Here is an 8100-nt window from a genome sequence, read left to right as displayed (position 1 = left end):
GAGTTTATTTGCTGAGACTGAACATCATGCAACACAGATGGCTGTATCTGAGCTGGTGAAGTTGCCTTGTATAGTGCTAAGGGGTACAGACCCCCACACGGACAGTTCTAGCTGTGAATTTCTACATGGCAGTTGATTAAACAGGGACATAGCTTCCAATCCTTGCAAACCAATGCCAGATGACATGAAACCCTTCAACTCTTCTATTGGACAAATTCTGCTTTACTGTTTTGGGTTGGGTTTTCTTTCACTCTCTTTCAGAGAAGATACTTCCTCTTGCTCTTTAGATTGACTTTTATACAAAGCTATAGGCTTAATTCTGGGAAAAAAAACACATAGTTTTGTGGAACAACTAAACCAAAACTCACCCACAAAGAATGGATATAGGAAGAGCATGACATGGAGTGTGTCTGTGGTCAGTGGAGATGTCAGCTCTGATACCTTCAAGGCAAGATGCTCTCAGAAGCACAGACCTAACAGTATATCTATGTTACAAGAACTCCTTTGCACCTCTCAGCTACACAAATCTGTGTATTTGTGACAGTAGACAATTATGACAAGAGGCGAATATGAGCTCAGAAAGCCAAGAAGAGCCTTCATCTTTTACTAGACCCAGTATTTCCAGATGTCAGCAGTCTACCAGCTGCACAGTAACTTACAGAGAAAAGGATAAAATTGGACCAGGTAGTCCCAGAGCCTCTTCCACAGCACCACTTGCAAGCAGAGACTGGCAACATGGAAACATGCACAGCTCCTGCAGCACAGATGGTGTATCACAGTTGGTCTGTCCAGATGTTTGCTTTTTCCTTCTCTGCAGATGAATACCTCATGATCACCAGGGTCTAGATGCACACTTGACTGGAAATCAGATGCACACGTGTGAAATCTCTGAGCTGTTAAAGGAGCTGTGCACTGCTGACTGCCCACTGAGCTCCCAACCTTTCTGAACATGCAGAGAACTGGGAGGCTAGGGGACTCCCCAGCCATCCTCCCTAGTCCTGGGACACAACCCAAAAGTCAGATAGAGGGGAGGATGAGAGATTTGAAAACCTTTGATGGAGAAAATGTTGACTGTCTGAGAGGGGCAGAAAAAGCTCTTGTTTACCACATATTTTATCCCATCCCAGGTAACTCATTGTCTGTGCATTTCAGATGCACGTTTTCCCTGAACAACAGGAAATCATCCTGTGCTTTTCAGAACAGAGGTGACCTTTTTTTGTAGGTAAAAATTGTAGACATCCCCACCCCAATTTTACAGACAAAAACATTACTCAGAACTTTCCAGTAGATGGCAGAGTTACCTTGTGACAAAGCTGGAAGTCCTAAACTGAAAGGACTCCTGAATAAAGGTTCAAGTACTAGTTAGGTATATTTAGTTAGCAGAATGAACTAATAACTGAAAAGGCATAAACACATATTGGATTAACTGATCTAATGTGAGCCAGGAGATGTGGAAGTTATATTCTGAGACACATATTAAACACATATTAAAAATAACACATATTAAAAATTAGCTTAATTTAGACAACCACTTATACCACAAAACTGACAAGACAGAAAGCACAGTATTTAATGTATTTAATAAGAAACCACTGGAGTTGCCAGCTGAAGAATCAAGAAATGGGAAAAGCAAAAAGCCTTCGCAAATATTCCTGAAAGTGATCAGCAAAAGTGGCTTTCAGGACCAAAAGCAGTTCAGCTGGACAGTGTAGTGTTTGCTCCTTACTAAGAACTGAGCAAAAGAGCAGCCCAAAAAGGGAATTCTGTACTGCTTTTGTCAATATGAGAAATCATGATCTCAGCAGGTGGAGAACATCTTCACAGGTTGGGAGCCCCCTCAGAAACAGCCAGGAGGAAAGCCTGATGTGCCCTGAGGATCTCAGAAACGTTTTTTAATAGATGCCAGGAATGAACCGCTCAGCCTGGTATGCCTTAATAATAACTGGCTGCAAATGGATGAGGCTTCAGCTTCTTAAAACTACAGTTCTCTGCATCTGCTTTCCCAGCCAAAGCAGTAAGAAGCGCCCCACTGTATTTCAAACACTTATAATGATTCTAGTAAGTGAATTCCCTTGGAAGTGTCCCAAGGTTGTATGGGCACCTCCTTGAAGGATAGTTGCATTTCCACGAGGTGGATATAAATGTGGTCACTCTGGTTGCGTCAACACTTTCTGAAATCATTTGGGGACAATCACTATCGAACCTCTGTACATTGCAGGTAGACTGAAGTGGCTGCAGGAAAAAACACCAGTCCACATTTTATATGGTTTTCTTTAGCAGAAAAGATTCAGACATCAGACACCCATCACTTCTGTTTGTCATTTGGTCTGTGCCAGGTTTGGCTTGCCTTACTGAAATTACCCACATATTTAATTTCACTATTATTCTGTGGAATTAGAGGATTAGTTGAAATACTATATTTATTCATAAAAAGAGGGTACCTGCTTTCTTTTGTAAAGATTTATTAAGAAAATACATGGGCTAATGACACACAGGGCTGCTGAAAATTAAAAAGGCCCAGACTGGCACACCTTCTGTGTCAAGACAAATTCTACATTTATTGGACCAGTGCCACTCAGCAGCAGTACCCGACTGCAGACCATGCAGAAAAACAGAATTCTCATTCTTAGTGATAAACAGTATCTTCAAAGTCACATTTCCTATTATTTCCTGCAATAATATACTCAATTTCCTCTGATAAGTGCAGTCTCAATGAAGAACATAGCTTCAGACTATGTCACCGAAAACAGGTTTGGGTTTTATTTTTATTTTATAAAATCCTTAATAGGTTGTTGTCATATTTTGGGGTTTTTTTACATATTAACGCACGATTACATCATATTCTTAAAAATTCTCCCCCATCCTACAGCCACCTGATTGACAATTCACACCTACTGATTTCCTTGTTTCTGAAAGCATTTGCTTTATAAAAATACAAACCAAAAAAAGAATAAAAACTGCATCGACTGATGCTTTAAAATCCTATCATCTTTTTGCAGTTGGATAATACACACAAAGCTTGACAGGTTCCTAAAATTTTGACTCTGGTGAGAGTGTAACAGAAATGGTAACGTTAATGTGATCATCTTGATTTTTTCCTACAAGAATAACATAATTCTAACTGTTGCAGGATCACATGTCTTTTCTCCCCCTTTCAGCCTCATGAATAATTTGGTTCATCTTTCTCACTGACATAAACACTGAATCTTGCTGTAGGTCACGCAGCATTCCCAGTATCTTCTCATTTATGCGCAATTCAGCACTGTATTCTGTGCCTCATATTATTTTACATTCATGACACGCAGTCGTAGATTGTTTCCATGGTGGTATAATGCCTGATAGTCAGTTCATGCAGTGAATGGTAAACACTGATGTTTCAAAAGCTAATTAGTGGTGTAGATTTGTTTTTTATTGCCCTATCTTAGTTTATTCAGCTGGAGAGCTATGGGCCAGGCAAGGTCAGCAAAGGAGATTAGAGAAATGGTCATTGTTTCATACAACAGAAAGTTGAAATAAATAAGATTATTTGGTGTAGAAAGGAAAAGAATTAAACAGTCTGACATTATTAAGGTAACTGTAAACCAATTGTTTTGACCCTTAGGGCTTTGGCTCTCCCAGGGTCCCCACTAATCCATTTGTCATCCAATATTTCTGTCTGAAGAAAAAAGCCCTCTTAGGCTTCGACAGAGAACCGAGATCCTTCTATTCCTGGCTCAGCAACTCTTCATTTCCTGCCTCAAGTTTCATCTCATCACTGTCCTCTGAAGCAATACCCTGTTTCCAGTTCTCAGTAGCTAGAAGGAAATGTATAGGAAAACATGGGGCAAGGAAGTAGTGGTGGGTGCAGAATAAAGAAAGGAACCCAAACTCTTTTATCTGTAAGAAATGCTCTCACTTGGCCTCAGCCTTTTTTTCTGCAAGTTGCTGGGGGGGGAAGGATGGGGACAGAGGGGCTTTCACCAGACCTTCTTTTATTTCGTCATGTCCTAAAGAGCTTGGCAGCTTTTAAACAATGGTGCCAAACCCTCTGAACACAGTTTTCTGTGACTTCACTGTGGAATTTTCCCTTCAGATCACACATGGTGTGGATTTCACCCTCTCCTCAGCCACCAATAATTTATGCAGACATATCTGCCCTTGGCTTAGCATATCCATGCGGCTAGGCTTTCTGTAGCTCACATCACTGAACAGCCTGAGCAACAACACTTTCAACACAGCTACAAGCATGAGTAGAAGCTGTCCATATACATGCTGTAGGACAGGGTGAGACCTTTACATCAAGAGAATATACTGCAAAGCCAAGAGAACCTCAAAGAGGAAATGAAACCACAAATGATATGCTGTTAATTTCAAGAAGAATCGTATTTGCATTTGTGTAAGATAATATTATAGCGATCACATAATCAGTGGTTTTGTTTCATTTACAGACTGTGTCTACAACATAGTTCAGGAAGGAATCTCCCTCAGAAGTAAGTGAGGAAAGTGGATTCACTGAAGAGAAAGTCTTCTTCAACAAGAATTTTTCCTCCTCTAGGAGGAGCAAAGAGAGGGGTCACAGCAAAGGTATAAAAACAAGTTACTTTTTTAACTCCATGCCTTAAAAGGTAAGGCAGAGGGAGGAATAAAATTTAATTGGTCATTCCCATTCTTGTACTTGTACAGGACAAAAAGGAACCACCAACAAAACTGGAAAATAACAAATCCAGAAGTGCAGAACGGTAGTTATCATTACATGAAATTATGAGGTACAAATAAAACACACCAGATCATGATATTATGAGGTACAAATAAAACACACAGATCATGAGCTTCAGACCTAATCTTTTTAAATTTGAGTTATTTCAAAAGGTAGGGAGGAGAAACATGAACAAAACACAAGCCATGATACAAGCCAGCGCTCTAGGACACAATTCAAAGTAAGGTATTTCTGAAAGGACTGATAGAAAGCAAGCTCTGTCCCTGATCGGGTACCACAAGAAGCGTGTTATTTTTCACTTCCTGCTGGTTTAAATATATTAATAAATAAAGTATTTTGAACTAGACCCCAGTTGTCTGGTTCAAGGCAGGAATGCCCATCTCCTCCCACAACACCTCATCCCGCACCAGTCTGGCACTTTTGGTGCAGGGACCAGGAGTTGCCAGGACCATACAATTTCTGCATTTCCCTCACAACCAAGACCAGTTGCAGGCCAGATCCATGCCTTTCAGCTGTCTACGTCTTTCCCAAAAACCGAATGCTACTCAACGGAGAAAGCAGAGCTGGTCTAGCTTGGAAGTGCAGTCTTTCAGATGGGAATAATGTAATTACAGTGACTACTGTAACAATCTCAGGTGACAGACACAAATAAAAGTAAAATGCAGCTCATATTTCAGAAAACAAATTGAGTTAATATAGCGTGCTGAAGATATATATGGCAATAAAGAAAGTTAGTATTTTCTCATTAGTATTCATGCAGTATCTAATTTTACTTGGGTCTAGAAATTTTTAAAAAGAGAGAACAATAACATCACTGTATTGAAAAAAAAGCATTTCTTCTAATCAAAATTTTCCTTTCTACTTTATGTGAAAAACATCAATCTAATTTCTAAATGGAATATACCCTCAATGACTGGCACATTTATACGGTTATTTTGCACAATACTATTTGAAAAGTTCCCTTTTTTCTTTCGTTTCTCTGCTGCTACCGTACATTGTGTGGCACACAAGCTTGTCTCAGCCATTCCTGCATCCCGCTCTGCCTAGTGGATGGAGAGACTGTAATTACACAAAACAATTTAATCTTATCTTAGATTTCTAACAGCATGATTACAAGACTTCCCTGATTATGCTGTTCAGATACAGCTATCAGCAATACCTAAATTCTGTTTACTCTAAGGTAAAAAAAAAAAAAGGCTGCCGCTTACAATGCTATGCTTTTACAGGAGTAAAATGTGCTCACTGTAGTACTAAGTATAAAATGCCAGCGTTTATCTATGGCAGGCATTATCAAAGAAAATAACAACATTCTCAATTTTATTCTACACACATTTAGATCTGTATATGACAATTTAATCTCAGGTAAATTAGGGAGATTTTTATAGTTAATCTAGAGCTAGAGTACACTGTTTCTGGCTAGAGCCAGAAGACCTGTGTTACAGTCCCCGCTCCACTCACTGTACCAGTCTTCTGCATGCAGCTGGTGCAAGCACTATTGGAAAAGTGGGACGGAAAAACGCCTCCAGAAGTCCACACGTTCATTTGACAGACTGGGATTTCAGACCTTGCTCCAGGCTGTTTTTTCTTGTGCACCAAAAACAGCAAGTTTAGCCACCAGGGTGCAGAGTCAGTTCAGAAAGCTTGCCAAACTTGCAGCGTTTGAGGCACAAATGATATTCCAAGGTGGGTATACCTAACGCTGAAAGCAAGGGCCAGGATCAACCATTTCAAGCCCTGGGCAAGGCAGCCTGACTGCTGGAAGACAGTTCCTTGCTGGTCTTCAGGAGTTTATGGTCGGATAGCGGCTGCGGGCCATGGGTGCTGGAAAAGGCAGTTCGCCTTCACAGCTCAGCTGTCTTCCTCAGGGCTACAACACCTTGGCTGCAGGAGTGGGAGATGGGGAAGGAAGAAAGGGACATCAAGGAAGCACTGAATCAAAAGAAGCTGTGCAGGATAGCCACCGCTTTTAACTGCTGTGGTGGTATAAACCCTTGCTTCCTACCTGCCGCAGACCATGACAAGCAACAGGAGACTTCCCATGGCAGTCTACATGGCTACATGTCCCTGCTGAGTTACCCCCAGAAGAGCTACAGTGAATGAGGAGGACAAGCATGGGCCACACCAAGAGTAACAGATAATGATCTCCCAGGAAAGAGCATAGAGCAAATATTGTAGTAGTTTGACTGTCAGCAGTGGGGTCATATCAAGATGTCGAAGTGCTGCAAGGAGACAAAAGTCTCAGCAAAATTGCCTCTTCAGCAGGTGTGCAGGCATCCAAATTCCTACGGCTGTCTCCAGCAACACAGGCTTATGTTCACTGAAACCCGAGGGGCCTGAAAGGGTAGCCACCTTCAGAGGTACTCAGGAAAAATGTGCGACTTCTCCAAATACAAAAATTCAACCTCATCTCAGATGTGACATGCACTTAAGAGAGCAGCAGAGTGCTACCTGACTTAAAGGAGTTTGTGAGACGGGGGACTCAGTTATCTTACTGCTCCATCATTAACCAATAAATAAAAGCCACTCGATTGTCTTCAAAACCAGTACTTAAACATGGGAAGAACAAAAAACAAATGCACAGCAAGTGGGGCCAAGCTAGCACAAGTCACAAGTCAGTGGCAAACAAGGTTCTATGACCAAAACACCTCCTCCCATCAGGAAAATGTTTTCCTGGGCGAATGGATGAGTAAGAAGCACACCCCTGGACCTATTCCTCCAGTTGACACCTGGCTCTGGACAAGCCTGACAACATCAGATGCATCTTTCTTCCCACTGTCTTCCAATTTTCCATCCTGCAGACCCTGAACACAAGAAGCCCTGGCTGTCAGCAGCCAACGGTCTCACCAGTGTCTGTGCCACTGCCGAGAACTGACTGCATCTGTGTTCAACCACGGCAGCCACCCTTGCTCTTCTTGCATGCAAGGTGGTGGGTCCAAGTGCCCAGGACCTCGGCGTAACTAGTCCAGCTCCCTGCAGTGGGTCTTCCTCTCCATTTCTGAAACCTCTGTTGCTGTTCTTCTTCAGTTTTCCCTATGCAAGCTGGAAACCTGCTTTGATGTGCATGAGAGCGAGCAGCCTCACGCACGCCTCCCCCTGCAATGAGATGCAGTCCTGGCCCATGATTTTCTGGCAGTTTCAGCAAATGCTCTCTCACCTGATTACTCCTGCCAGGAGCAGAGGATCTTCAGTTACTACTGCCCTGGAAGCAATCAGAAGAGGATATCAAGAGCAGGGTCCAAGCCAGGTCATAGGACAGTTACAAACATCTGGAAACGTAAGACTTCCATGCTTTAACCCACTGGCCTTACTGCTCAGCTGAAGCCCTTCATCCGCCTGATGCCACAAAGTCATGGAGGAAGAATGGGACAGTGACGCAGGACGGCACCGGCATGCACCAAGGTCCC

The sequence above is a fragment of the Athene noctua genome, chromosome 4, assembly GCF_965140245.1.
Source record: "Athene noctua chromosome 4, bAthNoc1.hap1.1, whole genome shotgun sequence".
In the NCBI taxonomy this organism is placed as follows: Eukaryota; Metazoa; Chordata; class Aves; order Strigiformes; family Strigidae; genus Athene; species Athene noctua.
Note: the sequence above shows the minus strand (reverse complement) of the source record.